This window comes from Salvia splendens, chromosome 3, assembly GCF_004379255.2.
Source record: "Salvia splendens isolate huo1 chromosome 3, SspV2, whole genome shotgun sequence".
In the NCBI taxonomy this organism is placed as follows: Eukaryota; Viridiplantae; Streptophyta; class Magnoliopsida; order Lamiales; family Lamiaceae; genus Salvia; species Salvia splendens.
In genome coordinates this window covers 45,182,205-45,200,742 of record NC_056034.1, presented here as the reverse complement: position 1 = coordinate 45,200,742, position 18,538 = coordinate 45,182,205, and the positions used below count along the sequence as shown (strand labels likewise).

The 18,538-nt window shown below is 47.9% G+C and overlaps 1 pseudogene; it reads right to left on the bottom strand.

The window, feature by feature from the left end:
- Window positions 1-1,795: 1,795 nt before the first annotated feature.
- On the bottom strand, window positions 1,796-6,572 carry LOC121797085 (annotated as a pseudogene).
- Window positions 6,573-18,538: the final 11,966 nt, after the last annotated feature.

The window sequence follows — 18,538 nt, the reverse complement described above, 5'->3', positions numbered from 1 at the left end:
AAAACCTACCAGATTTGTTGGCTTGATTGCTCTTATTAATTTGGCTTTTAATGTGCATGAGTCTGATGGGGATGAACCCCAATCTTATAAGCAAGCAACTAAATCTATGTTTTGGAATCAATGGCAAAAGGCTATGTTAGAAGAGATGCATTCTCTTAAGATTAACCTTACCTGGATACTTGTTCCTTTGCCTCCTGGAGCATCTGTGGTAGATTGCAGGTGGTTATACAAACTGAAAAATGAGGTGGAGGGTCTGAGGTACAAGGCCAGATTAGTTGCAAAAGGGTTTACTCAACAAGAGGGGGTAGACTACACTGAAATTTTTGCTCCTGTTGTTAAATTCACTACTGTCAGATTGATGCTTGCTTTGTGTGCTCACTTTAATTGGGAATTAAAACAGATGGATGTCAAAACTTCCTTTTTGCATGGTGATTTAGATAAACCTATCTACATGAAACAGTCTGAAGGCTTTGTTGATCCCAAGTTTCCCAATCATGTGTGTTTACTAAAAAAGGCTTTGTATGGTTTGAAACAATCTCCTAGGCAATGAAATATTAAGTTTAACAGTTGTATGCATAAATTGGGTTTTGTAAGAAGCACTTTTGATGCATGCTTGTATGTTAAGGATCTTGATTCCCCTGAGCTTGTGTTCTTGTTACTGTATGTTGATGACATGCTTATTATGGGACCTTGTCTGAAAACTATAAAGTTCATTTGGGCCTGGTTTATTTGTAGCCCATGTGTATCTTAATTGGGCCTGACCCAATTCACTCACCTCTCACTCCTGGATGCCGCCACGTGCCCCTCTCACTCGGATCCTTGTCTCCAGCCGTTGGATCCAGGTTTGTGTTTGTTATGAGAGTGAGACCCTTGGTCTTTCTTGATTATTCTCATATTCTCACTCTCTCTCTACTCTCAGACGCTCTCTCTCTGTTCTCTCGCTCCCTCTCTTCTGTTCTTCTTCTCCGACGGTTCTCCGCCGGATTTCTGATGCTCTCTCACGGTTGAAAGTGTAGAGGAGCTTGCTACAGTAACTAGGGAGGCAACTGCTTCGGTTGCTGAGTAGTTGGTGAACTAGGGTTTTGTTTTGGAGCGTGTTCTGTGAGGTTTTGTTTCTTGAACGGTTAGATCTGGTGTTTAGGGGTTGTGTTGGCCTGAAATCGGGAGTGTGAGGTGATTCACCGGTTGATTCGGCGGTACTCCTTTGGATCTGAGTTCTGGAGAATAGGCTGTATCATCGGCGGGTGTCTGAGCCGTTGATTGTTGTTTCTTTCATGTGTACTTAAGTTCTCTTGTCTATTTGTGACAGATCTGAGAAGATCTGTTTTCTTGTGTTACTGACTCGTTTACTTAGTGTACAGGTTGAAGGAGCTGGAGATAGGAAGCTATCGTGAACATGTGTAATAGATAGCTTACTTTTCTGTAATCTGTATTTGAGATTGGTTGTAATCTTGAATGTATTATCAGTCGCTTGGTTGGAGTTTGACTGAGCTCCCTATTCAAGAATAAAGAGGTCTTGGTAATTAGTGAACCCGATCTAGTCTGATCCCTACATATATCTTAGATGAAAATGAACTGTAGTTAGGAAGGTTCTCTGTTTCTATTTTCAAACATCAATACCTATCAATATTTTCTAAAGCTAACCAAAGCAATTTTTGAAGAAATGGGTTCCCGGAATTCATCAATAATGATTTTACATATCCAGAAACACCCCCTACAAAACTTATGGTCTAGAAGAGAGGATCAAACCATAATGAAGCACTGTTTCATCGAGCAACTATGTGATGACCTGTGCTCAGGAACGCTTTGCATCATTCACCGAGCTCCTAAGAAGATTCAGCTTCTTGGCCAGTTCTTCAGCTTCCCCAGTATATGATTGGGGCGTCAGATCTAAGAGACTTTTCTTGGCTTTGATAGGAATGCTCAGGCCTTCGATGAACTCTCTTATGCTTTCTCTAGTTACTGCTCTTCCTCTCGTTAGCTCTTTAAGCTTCTCATATGGCTCTGGAACACCATATCTCCGCATTACCTATAAAGAGACAAATAAAAGAATTGTGAAATGATGACTCTAAACACCTGAAAGAAAAACTGCCTCATATGGCTCTGGAACAAAACTAAGTCTTGCATCACATTTACTGCCCAAGTTGCTTTCTATTCTCAAAAAGAAAGTAGAAGGAATAGACAAGTCAAACAAAGAAACAGGTGAGGTGTTACGGACGTTCTCCGTAACGAGGCCGGATGGCTAACTTCTCGGAGAGATAAGGTGATCGAACCTTCGACGTGCTCGAAGGAAAGCTCACGAATTGCTGATTTTCGGACGTTCTCCGATGAACAACAATTTGGAAACGAAATATGATATTCTTGTTACTCAAGACAAGTTTGTGGAAAATAATATATTCATTGCATGAATAAAATGATAACAACCTAGCCCTATTTATAATACTAGAATACTAGCTTAGGGAACAAGAAAACAAGATACGAAAAGATACTATGAATCAAAAGATAACTAAACAAAAGATATGGAAGATAAAATATATCTAAACTAAAGGACTACTCGTATCAACTCCCCCTCGGTTAAAATCCACCTTGTCCTCAAGGTGGGAACCACGAAGCGACGAAAAGTTGAAAGCAGAAGCTTCGGCGAATCATCTCCTCCTGGATCAAACGCACACCGAACAGTTGAACGTCTCCCTTCATCACAGCCATAAAAAATCAACGAAGGAGACCCAATGTGGTCGGCAAAATTCCACGCCACAACGACAAGCTTGTCCACGCCTCCAAGAATGTTCGAATCCAACATGTCATTGCGCGGAGGGATCAACCTTGCATCGGTATCGAGCGATGTTGATCGATGATTCATACTTGTAACATCACTGATACTCAAATCCACATAGACACCAACAATTATGCACAAACCGGTGTAAGCACTATCTCCTTTCTTGCCCCAACAATTCTCAACAATAGATTTGGATTGCACTTGAACAACATGGAATGAGGCGATGACCTTCGGCACTTCCTCTATGGAATCGTCCTCCTCTACATCGTCTAACGATGCCTCTTCCTCATTCTTTTTACTTGAATCATGAAGACCATCATCGTCATCAATTTTATCCACCTCTATAGCTCGTACTTCATCATCTACTAATTTCTTCTCATTGAGCCGCAAGTCAACTTGATTCAACACTTTTGCATCACTCTCAATTCCCAAGTATTTCTCTTCACAAGAAACAAGCTTCGTAGCGGAGTGGAGGCTCGGGGAACGCAGGCAGGAGGGCGGGCGTTGGAGCAGGGGCTGCTTCACAGTAGTGGACAATTCGAGGCAGGCCTCAGCTTGACGGAGGTGAGTCGTAGGATGGCCGCAGGATGGCGATAGTTGCTGATCCATGTGCAGCGGCGGGGACGGTGCAGCCGCAGAGGCCGGTGGCGCTGTTGCGCGGCGGTGACTTGGCTGCGGTTGTTGGTCGAGCACGTGCTGCAGCGGTGGCTTCTGGTCGAGAACGAGCTGTGGATGTGCGGGGGTATGGGGGCTTGGGAATGTGGGGTGCAGGTGCCGGTTCCGGGTTTGGGGATGCTCTCGCTGCTGGCCAGTATACGCGCTAGGTGGAAATCGTGACGACACGTCCGAATCAGCGTGAAGAAAGCCTCGGGGGCCGAAAGAGGGGCGCGTCGTGTGTTTTGACTCGGGAGTGTCCGATGTTCCACGATGCGTCGGGCCATAAAACAGTTCTGGTTCTGGTACCGGCTGTGGCGGTGGTTCCGGCAGCGGAGGAGCGCGAATCTCTCCCACACGACAACCGGATGTACGGGAGGGCGGATCCCAGCAAGTCCGGCGACGCCTCGATCCGGAATAGAAGTCCACATAGTGTTGTTGTTCGGACTCTTCCATCCCCAGGTATCGATCCCGCGGCCTGTCCCAGCACGTGCGGTGCCGAGGCTCGGGGCGATCGCGGTACGGCGCCCGATGAACGTTCTGCTGCGGAAGACGGTCGTCGCGCCAATGTAATGCGCGGGCAGCGCCTCGTCGACGACGGATATCCCCACCACGGTCTCGTCGTCCGTGGATGAAAGGCTGGTGGACATCGTCGTCTGCCTCCCAAGCGTCGCGCGGGGAGTGATACCCTTCGTCATCAAGTTCGTCCGAGAAATAGGGGGGATCAGGTTCGGGAACGCGCGGCGCTTCCAACTTCTCCAGCCTGAGTTCCATTCTGTCAAATCGCGCCAAGATCTTCTCCAACCCGGTGGAGAAAATCGCGGCCGTTCCTGCCACATCGTGCGGCGCAAGCTTTACTGCTCTCTCCTGCCACATCGTGCGGCCGATCAGTATTCAACCGCTAGCTTTACTGCTCTCTCCTGATCCTCTCCCTCCGAATGCAGCGCAAGCGCTGTTGAGTGTATAACCTTTTGATCAAAAAATTTAGCCCAGAATCGAGCTCGGGCTCTTAGAATTGGATCCTGTGGCAGCAAGGGGTCATGGGACCAGACGTCGTGCGGATTCAGGCAAGGGGTTTCCTGTTAAGGATATTGGTGGTGAATAGGTTATTGATGAAGAAGGTGGAGGATTAGGCGTGGCTGTGATGGTGGTGCTGCGGCTGTTTTTTTTTTTTTTTTTTTTTTTGATATGGAGGATGAGTACGGGATGAAAGCACCAGTTGTTACGGACGTTCTCCGTAACGAGGCCGGATGGCTAACTTCTCGGAGAGATAAGGTGATCGAACCTTCGACGTGCTCGAAGGAAAGCTCACGAATTGCTGATTTTCAGACGTTCTCCGATGAACAACAATTTGGAAACGAAATATGATATTCTTGTTACTCAAGACAAGTTTGTGGAAAATAATATATTCATTGCATGAATAAAATGATAACAACCTAGCCCTATTTATAATACTAGAATACTAGCTTAGGGAACAAGAAAACAAGATACGAAAAGATACTATGAATCAAAAGATAACTAAACAAAAGATATGGAAGATAAAATATATCTAAACTAAAGGACTACTCGTATCATGAGGATATTAGTGGTGCTCAAAATTAACAGAAAGTTCAACGGTTACGGTGATAGCATGAGATGAAGTATGATATACTCCCCCTGTTCCACATTAATAGAGTCGTATTCCTTTTGCGACGTTCCACCATAATAGAGTTATTTCTATATTTGGCAAAAAGCAATTCACACTCTCTCATACATACTTTATCCTCTCTCATACTTTATTCTCTCTTCATATCTCTAACTTTATCTACTCTCTTACTTTATTCTCTCCACTTCACATATTAAATATCTATTTCTTAATCTCGCCGCCGAAAAATAATGTCTTGGAACGGAGGGAGTAGTTTGCATAGAGTTTGAATTGGTTCCGCAAGCACTTCCCACGTCTGGTTCAAGTCTGCATACAGGGAGGCTTCATTGAACTATATTTAATTAATAAGATAATGGAGATTACGAAATCATACGAAATGAAAATGTATCACTAGGAAAAGCTGCTTCCAATCATTGAACTGGCATGTAAGTTGTGGTTACCAACAAAGATTATACACTTCTATTTCTTACTTGGAGCTTAGCAATTCCCTGCAATGCACTTTGTAGGCAAGAAGGAAATGTCCTAACCCTATGGCCATGTTCCTCAGAACAGTCGAATCAGTCAAGTCTCACTGCAACAAAAAGATCAGCCGACAAATAAGGAATTAGATTCGTTAAGTCACCAGTTAATATGTATTCCCTGTTTATACACAATTCCCACATCTAATATAGTTCAATTATGCCGAACAATGAAGAATGGCCTCAACTACTTTAAATACATGCACACCTGGATGCGTGATGTAGGTAACTTTGTGCTTAGATGCGATAAGCCTCCATTTGCAATTCCACAATTGCCTTCACTATTTTCAAAGTAAATTGGATTAACTTTGTGCCGCATCGTCGAGGATCCAATCTCCCCAGCCTTAGTTATCTGCTTATAGTTGAGAATGCAACAATTTGGCTTGATGCAAGAGATGAATGATAAAGCTAACAACAGATTGCTGCTCTCACCTGCTTGAAGTAACCCAATGATATGTATCCCCATATATCTCTGTCAAAGTCCACTAAAATGTTGTTGAACAGGATAATAGAGTTGAAAACTCTAGCCATATAGTCATGAGATTCAATCTGTATTAGAAGGAGAATAAATGGTTTACTAGTTAAAGATTTTCATAGAGAAAGTCCTATTGTCTAGCTGAAAATAGAAAAACACAAGGGATATTGTAAAGTTTGTATCAGACATCATTATTTGATATGAACATTAAACAAATGGCTGGACTCCAAAGAACATAAATCAGATCATGTACATGAAACTGGAAATAACATGGAACAACTAAAATAATGAAATTATTATTCACTGATGTACCTGAGTTACATAAGGATTAAAACTTATTCCAAGAGATGTCAAATACTCCTATGCAACTTGTGGCCAATTTACTTCAGGATATGCAACTAGATGAGCATTGTAGTTTCCAACAGCCCTAGCAAACTTCCCGAAAATTTCAATTTGCGACAGTATCTCACGTTCTCTACTGAGCCTATATGCAAAGCCTGCCATTTCCGGGAATTTAGGGTTTTTTTTTTCCTCAAAACTTCCGGGAATTTAGGGTTTAGGGTTTTTTTTTTCTCAAACACCATCACGGCGGGGGGTTAAGGCAGACCCCCAACCTGTCTATATCAAAAAACATCAAAGGAACATACATCAACCAAGCCCAAAAGTGACTCGGTCCGCACGAGAGATACAAATCACAAGAGCTAACAAAGCTACTCTGGTATCCCCACAGACCGGGTACTAACCATCTAACTAACGAGAAATCAAACATAACAAAACAATACATCAAAATAAAAATAAGGATGATGGCCAAAAGTTGGAAAAATCCCAAGGAAAACAAAAAACCATAAATCAAAACCATGAACCATGTGAAGTAGTCATCCATCTCGATATCTGAATCTGAAGTTCAGATAGCCCAACTGGTCCATCCTCACGAGCGACTTCAAATACCGAGGCGTTGAATCTGCATCAAAGAAGGTGATGGCAGGGGTCTGAACCCCCTACCTGCCAAAAAATCGGCTGCCCGGTTGCCCTCTCGATAGAGGGTTTAGGGTTTAGGGTTTTTTTTTTTTTTTTTTTCAAAATTTACTTCATATATTTATATCATATATATGAAGGAGGAAATTACGAATCAACTCCTATAACAAGGAGGAAAGACAAATTATGCCACCCAGGGTTCGAACTCGAGACCTCCAGGATGGACGCGGTATCCAGCACCCTTTACCGCTAGGCCAAGGGGCTTGGATGGTTTAGGGTTTAGGGTTCAGGTTTTTTTTTTTTTTTTTTTTTTTTAAATTAACTTCATATATATATATATCATATATATGAAGTAGGAAATTACAAATCAACTCCTATAACAAGGAGGAAAGACAAATTACGCCACCCAGGGTTCGAACTCGAGACCTCCAGGATGGACGCGGTATCCAGCACCCTTTACCGCTAGGCCAAGGGGCTTGGATGGTTTAGTTTTTTTTTTTTTTTTTTTTTTTTTTTTAAATTAACTTCATATATTTATATCATATATATGAAGGATGAAATTACAAATCAACTCCTATAACAAGGAGGAAAGACAAATTACGCCACCCAGGGTTCGAACTCGAGACCTCCAGGATGGACGCGGTATCCAGCACCCTTTACCGCTAGGCCAAGGGGCTTGGATACTTGGATGGTTTAGGTTTAGGGTTCAGGTTTTTTTTTTTTTTTTTTTTTTTTTGGGGAAGGGTTTAAGCCCCTCCTTGGCTCTTTTTTTTTTTTTTCCTTAAAATTAAAGGAGGATCGACGGTGGTTCCCCACCTACCCCCCGAAGTGACTCGAACCCCCGGCCTAACAGTCGGAGGTGAAGCGTCTTACCAAGCTGCGCTTCGTTGTCAAGGTGGGACCCAATGGGTCCACCAGCCCTGCAGGAACGGGTCCAGGATTTTTCACCTCCCCCAGCTCCTGGGTCCAGGCACGGGTCCAGGCTTAATCACCTCCCGATGCTCTGGAGTCAGGACAGTGAATCCACTAGGCCCCAGGGAAATTAATCCCCAAGATACGCCTCCCAGGGGTCGAACACGCGACCTTTAGGATGACGCAGTATCCTTACCTCCCTTCTCAACCAGTTGAGCTAGGAGGCTTGGATGGTTTAGGGTTTAGGGTTCAGGGTTTTTTTTTTTTTTTTTTTTTTTTTTTCCTCAAACACCATCACGGCGGGGGGTTAAGGCGGACCCCCAACCTGTATATATCAAAAATCATCAAAAGAACATACATCAGACGAGCCCAAAAGTGACTCGGTCCGCACGAGAGATACAAAACACAAGAGCTAACAAAGCTACTATGGTATCCCCACAGACCGGGTACTAACCATCTAACTAAAGAGAAAATAAACATAACAAAGCTATACATCCTAAAAAGAACAAGGATGATGGGCAAATGCGTGCCAAATCCAAAGGCAATAAAAAAACTATAAATCAAAACCACGGACCAAGTGAAGAAGTCATCCATCTCGATATCTGAATCTGAAGTTCGGATAGCCCAACTGGTCCATCATGACGAGCGACTTCAAATATCGAGGCGCTGAATCCGCATCAAAGAAGGTGATGGCAGGGGTCTGGACCCCCCTACCTGCCAAAAAGTCTGCTGGCCGGTTGCCCTCTCGAAAGATGTGAGAGAACATAAACTGAATCTGTGCGAGCAAAGTATGAATGCGAGCCATGTGATGTCTCACATCCGCTGCTCCTCCGCGTCCTGAAGTGAACACCGCGACCACTGCTGCCGCATCCATCTCGACCCAAACATGCGATGAGAACTGCATAGCTAAAGTCAGCCCGTGAAGAAGAGCCAAGAGCTCCGCCTCGAAGGCCGACCCAGCTACTAGGGGCGTGCAAAAGGCCCCCAGGAGGGAACCATCTGAGCCCCGAACCACTCCCCCACCGCCTGCCTGTCCCGTCGAGCTAGAAAAGGCCCCGTCGGTGTTCAGCTTCACCCAGGGATAATCGGGTGGATGCCAAAGCACTTGCAGGGACCGTAGCACTCGCCGGCGAGGAGGCGCCAAAGGCATGAAGTCAACGGCCGGGGTGCAACCGCGCCAATGAAGGGGGACTAGCACACCCGCCGCCACCAAGATCCGCAAGTGCCGAACAACCTGCCAAATAACATGCGAAGAACGAAAGAAATACTGCGGTGCTTGCAGCTATTCCTCTCCGTCCAGATAAACCAGTATACCAAACAGGGAATGATGAAACTAATGTGCAAGGCGGTGGCCCTGTGAGAGGACCTCCACCAAAAACCTAATCTATGTGCAATGTCAGTGCACGTGTGAATGTGTGTGCTGATGTAAGGGAACCAGCCATCAAAGTAATCCCAAACCGATCTCGCCAGAGGACTCGACACAAACAAATGCTGAAACGACTCGACTGAAATAGAAGAGACACAACAGAGACACTTGGATGCAAGAGAGATACCACGGGCCTGAACATAACACTCAACAGGGAGCCTGTGGAGGAGGAGACGCCAGATGAAGACAGAGATGGTAGGGGTCAGCCGCCCAGCATTCCAAACCATGCGAAGTCCGAAATGTCTAGGGGACCGTGTCCGGATGAGCTCCCAAGCTGAGGCCGTCGAGAACTCGCCATCGCCAGTGAGGCTCCATCGCATCACATCCCGCCTGCCCACCTCAATCGGGACAGCCCTGATAAGATCCAACACATGCAAAGGCACACCATACAAAGCCAGATAATCATGCAGTTTTTCAACATGCCAAGTATGATCATGCCAAAATCTAGAGACCTCAGCGGCAGGAAGATCAGTCCCGGGCGGACAATAGGTCCTAAGGGGGAGATCCCCGACCCACACGTCGTCCCAGAAACTAATCCGCCCTTCGCCTAGGGACCACCTAATAAGACCATGAACCTGACCTCTAATGTCCGTGAGACGATGCCAAATAGGACTATCATGCACAGAGTAAGGAGAAATGAAAGCACGACCAGCATGGAAACAATACTTGCGCATGGTGAACTGCGCCCAAAGTGAATCCTGCGCGAGAAATCTCCACCAGAGCTTGATGCTGAAAGCTTTGACGACCTCGCGGAAACGACGGATGCCGAGGCCTCCCTCATCCAACGGCAGACAAATCTTCTTCTTCCAGCTAACCCAGTGAATCTTCCTCTGCTCCCCAACCGTGCCCCAAAAGAACCGGGCCAAGATCTGCTCCAACTCCCTCATCCAATACTGATACGGCTTCAGGACCTGGAAGATGTGAAGAGGGATGGTTACAAGGGTGCTCTTGATCAGAGCGAGGCGCCCTCCAAGAGAAAGATGTCTGTGAGACCAGCTGTGAATCCGGTCCACCATCTTCTGTCGGATATCTAAAAGGTAGCCGGCCTTCAGCCCCCCCTTATAGATAGGGACACCGAGGTAGGTGAAAGGGAGGAATCCCTGCTGGTATCCACTCGCCTCTGCCACCTCAGCCGCCCAAGCGTCGAACTTCTCAAAGAGGTAGAAATGACTCTTTCCCCTGTTCACCATCTGACCCGACACGGCAGAATAGTGCTCGAGACAATGAACCAGCCTCTCCACGGACTGTCTGTGCGCCCTGACAAAGATGATAACGTCATCGGCATAAGACAAATGGGATATGGCCGGCGCGCGCCTAGCACATCTATACTCCATATCGGGATGTGTGTCCACAAGCCTGTTCAAGCTCCTCGAAAGATAATCTGCAGCAAGCACGAACAGCGACGGCGATAACGGATCTCCCTGGCGAAGTCCCCTCGTAGACTGAAAGAAACCTGCCGGAGCCCCGTTCACGAGCACTGAGAACCAGCAAGAAGAGATGCATCGATCCACCATACTCACCCACCCCGGCGGGAATCCCATCATCTCAAGCACCAGGAGGAGGAAAGGCCACTGCACTCGATCATAGGCCTTAGCCATATCTAGCTTGAGGGCCAGATTAGGCGACTTTGCCTTCTGAATCAGCGACCTGCCGATATCGTGAATCAATTCCTGAGCCAAGAGCACATTATCACTAAGCAAGCGACCCTTTACAAAACCGCTCTGGTTCGGCGCCACAACCTGAGGAAGCAGCGGCGCCAAACGCGATGTCAAGATCTTGGAGATGATCTTGTTGGTCACGTTGCAAAGGCTGATCGGCCTGTACTCTGCCCAGGTCGCCGGGCTTGCCTTCTTCGGCAAGAGAATGATGGTCGTGGCCGTGAAGCTGCGGGGCATGGGAGCTCCTGAGAAGAAGTCCGCCACCGCTGCCACCACCTCTGCTCCTACGATGTCCCAACAGTGCTGGAAGAAAAGAGACGAGAAGCCATCCGGTCCCGAGGCGCTGTCCCCACTGATGCCAAAGACCGCCGCCCTCACCTCATCATAGTCAGGAACTGCACAGAGGCCCTCGCGGTCGATGGAGTCTGGGAGACCGCGCAAGAGATCAAGGTCCGGCTGCTCCAAGTGCTCAACGTCTGACGTGAGAAGCCGCTGGAAGTAGTCAACCGCCGACTGTCTGATGTCCTCCTCCGACGTGAGTGTCTGTCCTCCTGCCTGAATGGCGTGAATCCGGGACTTCACCCGCTTCTGTCGCACCCACCCGTGGAAGAATTTGGAGTTCCTTTCGCCTTCTGCCGCCCACCGAATGGCAGCCTTCTGCTTCCAGAAATCCTCCTCCATCCTAGTGCGGAGTACGTAGAGGGCGGTGCAACGGCTAAGCTCACTCCTGTGGGCTCCTGTCGGGTCCCCGTCGTAAGCCGCCTGCGCAGCGGCAACCGCCTCCTCTGCCTCCCTCAGCTTTTCAAAGATGTTCCCAAAGACCTCCCTGTTCCAACCCTTGAGAAAACCCTTAACTCTGCTGAGTTTGAACTGAAGATTAAGCATGCCGAAGAAGCCCGTCTCCGCCGTCCACACTCTGGCAATCTCATCCCTGAAAGTGTGATGCCTAACCCACATGTTCTGAAACCTAAACGAAGGCCTCGGAATCTGAGCCGTGAGCTGGCACCGCACAAGCAAAGGGGCATGATCTGAAGAGATCCTAGGCAAATGAGTCACCCTGGTAGCCGCAAAGGCGGTCGTCCAGTGCTCCCCGAGAAGAACTCTGTCCAATCTCTCCCAGAGCCCACTCCTCGTCCATGTGAACGGTGGGCCATCAAAGCCTGGGTCCAGAAGCTGGCAGTCTGCTACGGCGTCGGCGAAGTCCATCATCTCTCCGTGCCTGTCTGTCGTGCTGCCCTGTCTCTCTTCCTCCAACAAGAAGATGTTGAAGTCACCACCAACAAGCCAAGGGGCCCCGTCAGTAGCTAGAGAGATGTCCCTGAGCTTATTCCACAGATCGTATCTCCCCTCCCTCGAGCACTTAGCGTACACTACGGAGAGATAGATTGAAAAAGGGAATATCGCAGCAGAAACTCGGACGTGAAGGACCTGCTCAGAGTCATCAATGACCTCGACCTGCCAGTCCCTGTGAGAGAAGATCCAAATCTTACCGTTTGTGTTCGAACACCTAAACTGTAACCCAAATCGCCTACTAAAGAAAGAAGGCCGGGAATCCGTCTGGGGCTCAAGCACCGCGGCAAACAAAACACTATACATATCGATCATATTTTTGAAAGTACCCTGGGTAGTAGCGTTCGCTATCCCCTGGGCATTCCAGATCATGAAGTGAGAAGACATGGGAAACTCAGTAGGCTCCCGAGGCCGAAAGCCTCGCCTTCTTCGATGAACCCTCTGCGGGAGGGGAAGTGGGTCCAATGTACTGCAGCACCGGATCGTCGGGTTCAAGCCTTGTGTTTGGTACCTCACAAATCATATGATCCCGGTGGTCATCGCTGTCTACCTCAACCTCGTCATCACCCGAGGGAAAATCCTCCAAGGCCCCGAACATGTTATCACCATGCACAACCATCGCTAGGGGCCCATAACCGAATCCGCGTGTAATAGAAGGCGAACGGGATCTAGAGCCCCGCTCATTCCCTGACGAGGACTCATCCGCCTCCATGCCCTGATGACCCTCTCCCTCTGACACTGTCCTCGCCGAGGTCCTGTTCGCCTGTTTCTTATTGCCCTTATTCTTCTTCTTGGCCTTATTCTTCTTCTTAGGCACGACGAAGCCGCCGTCCCATGCAACCTGAGAGCCCTCTGCGGCTGCTAAAGTAGGCCCATGGTGTGAGATGGGGCTAGGGGCCGGGTCTCTGATCACCACGCCCTGGTTGCGCCTCTCCTGACGCCGTGGCTGTCCAACCTCCGGGGGTGGCCTCTCTGTAGGCTGGCTAGCAAAAGGCTGGTACCTCGTGCCCAGAGGCTGTCTACTAGGACCTGCCTGATGCGACTCTCCCTCTCTGCCGGGAGGGGGCCCGGTCTGTGGGGTCGGCCTTTGTGAGTAGTCCCTCTTGGGAGGCATAGGCCGCCTCCCGGATGCATAGCACGTCGACGCCGAGTGACCAACGTGCTTGCATTCGGAGCAATATAGAGGGATCTTGTCCCATTTTACCTTCAACTTGACATGTTTCCCCGCAATATCGATATCAATCTCATCAACAATAGGGCGCGACAAATCAACCTCGACACAAATGCGAGCAAAAGAAACGCGGGATCTAGTGATAGTGGCCCTATCTACTTGAACAGGTTTGCCTAGCATCTCACCAATTGCAATAAGAGAAGACTCTTCAAATAAGTGAACAGGCAAAGCAAGTATGTTACACCAAATTGCGACAATAGGGATTTCAAAAAAAGGGTCGAAATCAGGAGTCCATTTAAAAACACGCATCGGGTGATGGTCAACATACCAAACAGGTGAGTTGTTAGGCCCATTCAATAATTTCACATAATCACTCATATCAGATAAGTGAATAAAAATATGCTTCGCATTCAAGAAGTTCCATGACATAGCACCAACAAATTTCATATTACCTAGTGCCTTCTGGATTTGGTGGGCAGGGGGGATGGAGTGTGAAAATTTGCCGACGATGGCGGGACCTAAACGGCCTGCAAGAAGAGCAGTCTCATTAGCCGAAAAAAATAAACAAGGTTTACCGTCGACAATGCGGACTTCGCCTCTTTTATCGGCTCTTTCACGATCAAGCAAGATGGGACCTTCCGCGGGCTGCCCCGACCGAAGAACATCCGCCATGGAGCGGGCAAAATGCACGTTAGGTGGTCCTTCATTTGATTTGTCGGGATGAGAATTTTGTGCCGAAATGGCAGCCTCCCTGTTCGGTCCTTTTTTCTTTGAATTTTTCCATGGATTGTCGGCATTTTGGGGCTGCGAAGAGGGCAAGGAAGCAGCCGCTGAACTGCCTTGCAAAGAGCTCCCTCCGGTGACCCCCGTGTGGATCAGACCCGTGAGTTCAAGAGGAGGAAACTCCAACATGTCTTCATCATAAAAATCTGGAGCAATCGGGCGTCGAAACTGATTTTTCTGGGCAGAGGAAGACAGCTGCAATGTGGTCGATGTCTGGGCAGAAATGGACGGCTGCATGGTGGTGGTTTTATAGGCAGGCTGCTGTTCGGAATTCGCGGCAAAGAGGTAAGCCGTGAGCTCTCTTCCGGCTAATCCCGAAGCTGACTGAGATAAAGCTCCAAGGCTTGATTTTTTGGTTTTATTTTTTGAAGATGCAGAAGAATTAACAGGGAATCGGGCTGGGGGTTTAGGAACTCTGAAAATGTGTTGATGCTGCAATTTTTTAGCCTTCTGGAAACGTGTTTCAGATGGGGGTGAAGAGATTTTGGGCTGTTGAGTTTTGGGTTGGGTTGATGGGTGTGGAGGGTTAGGTTGCTGGGGGATTTGGGCTGTAGGGGATGGAATAGGAGGTGTCTTTGAAGTGGGCTGGGTGGAATTAATTGAATGGGCAGAAATGAATGGAAAAGGAGCAGGCCCAGAAGCTGGACTAACCTGGATCGGCGAAAAAGATGCGGAGCCCAAAACCGAAGGCCCATCTTGTTGATCCATTAAGGGAAGCTGCTCCACCAGGGATCGATTCTCAGCAAGGTCAAGAAATGCAGCAGTCTCTCCATTCATTTCCCCATGCACATCTGACACCAGCCGTTCCACACCTAAAGTAGAGTAGTTGTTACCTTGATTCTTGGAGCTTGAAAAAGATTGTGTAGACTTTATCATTACAGCTTGTACATTCCCAATGGGTAGAGGTATGGAGTCAAGCATGGTAGTGTCAGTAGGTCTGCATGGTGGCTGTTCAAACCCGCCTGAACCAGCTCTGATTCCACCAACTCCGATTCCACCATCTTTCGATGAATCCTTGACTCCAATCCCATGAATCCTGTAATTCAGACCGTCCCCTTCACCTACGAACGTGTCAAGAGACATGGTAGCAGCTGCAAACGACCGGTCAATGGACTGTTCGGCCTCCTCACGCGTCGCCGTCGGCATGAACGGCGGAAGGAACCCTTCGTCAAAATGACCGTTTTTCTCATCAATGACTCGCTGATCTTCCAATTCTTTCAGATATTCCTCTTCATCATCAAGTAAGTCATCATCTTCTAGCTCTTCAGCCGACATTGAGTGATCGGAGACGTTCGAATTCGGCCCGACGGCGAACTCCGAAATTGGTTGGAAACCCACATTTGGCGTCGCAGATAAGTCTTGTTCAGGATTTGCATGAGCATGACCTTCAAAAACAGAGACCAGCCGTTGGAGGGAAGTCTCCAGGCGCCTTGGGGGCCGGTCCTCCATTGACGGCGAAGCCGAGCTTTTCCGGCGATCACGAACGACCTCCGAATCACAGTCAAAACTCATCGCCTTATTCCAAACATGATCAGGAACCTCATCCTTCCCAAAGAAACTGTTGGTTTTACTGTCAAAGAGCAGGAACGGCTCCGGCGGCGGATCCGCCATTGCCGCAAAGCTTCGGGTTGGCGTTGGCGGCCACCCAAAAGCACCAGAAACACGATCAGATTCACAGAGAAGTACCAGCAAGAACAAACGACACGACGACAGGCCAAGACAGAACGACTGACGGTGGACAACCGCCGGAAATAGACCGAAGAAGACGACCGGAAAAGGATTTCCGGCGACAGAAACAAAAAACGGCCAGAAACCGGCCAAAAAACACGACGGAAACAAAAACAAGAACGGTAGAACCGTAGCTAAGACTCAAACGAACAAGATGAACGGAAAAAAACTAAACGAAAGACTCTAAAATTGGCGAAATCGGACTTGGAAATTTTTTGGGCTAGAGAGCATTGTGTGTTTTTAGTGTGTGTGATTTGCATGCAAGGGCATGAATGGTTTACTTGGTTTAGGGTTTAGGGTTCTAGGGTTTAGGGTTTAGGGTTTAGGGTTCAGGGTTCAGGGTTTTTTTTTTTTTTTTTTTTTTTCAAACACCATCACGGCGGGGGGTTAAGGCGGACCCCCAACCTGTATATATCAAAAATCACCAAAAGAACATACATCAGACGAGCCCAAAAGTGACTCGGTCCGCACGAGAGATACAAAACACAAGAGCTAACAAAGCTACTATGGTATCCCCACAGACCGGGTACTAACCATCTAACTAAAGAGAGAATAAACATAACAAAGCTATACATCATAAAAAGGACAAGGATGATGGCCAAAAGCGGGCCAAATGGGTTCAGGGTTCAGGGTTTAGGGTTCAGGGTTTAGGGTTTAGGGTTTAGGGTTTAGGGTTTAGGGTTTAGGGTTTAGGGTTCAGGGTTCAGGGTTCAGGGTTTAGGGTTCAGGGTTTAGGGTTTAGGGTTTAGGGTTCAGGGTTTAGGGTTTAGGGTTCAGGGTTTTTTTTTTTTTTTTTTTTTTTTTTTTAAAATTAACTTCATATATTTATATCATATATATGAAGGAGGAAATTACAAATCAACTCCTATAACAAGGAGGAAAGACAAATTACGCCACCCAGGGTTCGAACTCGAGACCTCCAGGATGGACGCGGTATCTAGCACCCTTTACCGCTAGGCCAAGGGGCTTGGATGGTTTAGGGTTCAGGGTTTTTTTTTTTTTTTTTTTTTTTTTTTTTTTCCTTCAAACACCATCACGGCGGGGGGTTAAGGCGGACCCCCAACCTGTATATATCAAAAATCACCAAAAGAACATACATCAGACGAGCCCAAAAGTGACTCGGTCCGCACGAGAGATACAAAACACAAGAGCTAACAAAGCTGCTATGGTATCCCCACAGACCGGGTACTAACCATCTAACTAAAGAGAGAATAAACATAACAAAGCTATACATCATAAAAAGGACAAGGATGATGGCCAAAAGCGGGCCAAATCCAAAGGAAATAAAAAAAACCATAAATCAAAACCACGGACCAAGTGAAGAAGTCATCCATCTCGATATCTGAATCTGAAGTTCGGATAGCCCAACTGGTCCATCCTGACGAGCGACTTCAAATATCGAGGCGCTGAATCCGCATCAAAGAAGGTGATGGCAGGGGTCTGGACCCCCCTACCTGCCAAAAAATCTGCTGGTCGGTTGCCCTCTCGAAAGATGTGAGAAAACATGAACTGTATCTGTGCGAGCAAAGTACGAATGCGAGCCATGTGATGTCTCACATCCGCTGCTCCTCCGCGTCCTGAAGTGAACACCGCGACCACTGCTGCCGCATCCATCTCGACCCAGACATGCGAGGAGAACTGCATAGCCAGTGTCAGCCCGTGAAGAAGAGCTAATAGCTCCGCCTCGAAGGCCGACCCAGCTGCGAGAGGCGTACAAAAGGCCCCCAGGAGAGAACCGTCTGAGCCCCGAACCACTCCCCCACCGCCTGCCTGTCCCGTCGAGCTAGTAAAGGCCCCGTCGGTGTTCAGCTTCACCCAAGGATCGTCGGGTGGATGCCAAAGCACTTGCAGGGACCTCAGAACTCGCCGGCGAGGAGGAGCCAAAGGCATGAAGTCAACGGCCGGGGTGCAACCGCGCCAATGAAGGGGGACTAGCACACCCGCCGCCACCAAGATCCGCAGGTGCCGAACAACCTGCCAAATAACATGTGAAGAACGAAAAGAACTGCCGCGATGCTTGCAGCTATTCCTCTCCGTCCAGATAAACCAGTATACCAAACAGGGAATGATGAAACTAATGTGCAAGGCGGTGGCCCTGTGAGAGGACCTCCACCAAAAACCTAATCTAAGTGCAATGTCAGTGCACGTGTGAATGTGTGTGCTGATGTAAGGGAACCAGCCATCAAAGTAATCCCAAACCGATCTCGCCAGAGGACTCGACCCAAACAAATGCTGAAACGACTCGACTGAAATAGAAGAGACACAACAGAGACACTTGGATGCAAGAGAGATACCACGAGCCTGAACATAACACTCAACAGGGAGCCTCTGGAGTAGGAGGCGCCAGATGAAGACAGAGATGGTAGGGGTCAGCCCAGCATTCCAAACCATGCGAAGTCCGAAATGTCTAGGGGACCGTGTCCGGATGAGCTCCCAAGCTGAGGCCGTCGAGAACTCGCCATCGCCAGTGAGGCTCCATCGCATCACATCCCGCCTGCCCACCTCAATCGGAACAGCCCTGATAAAA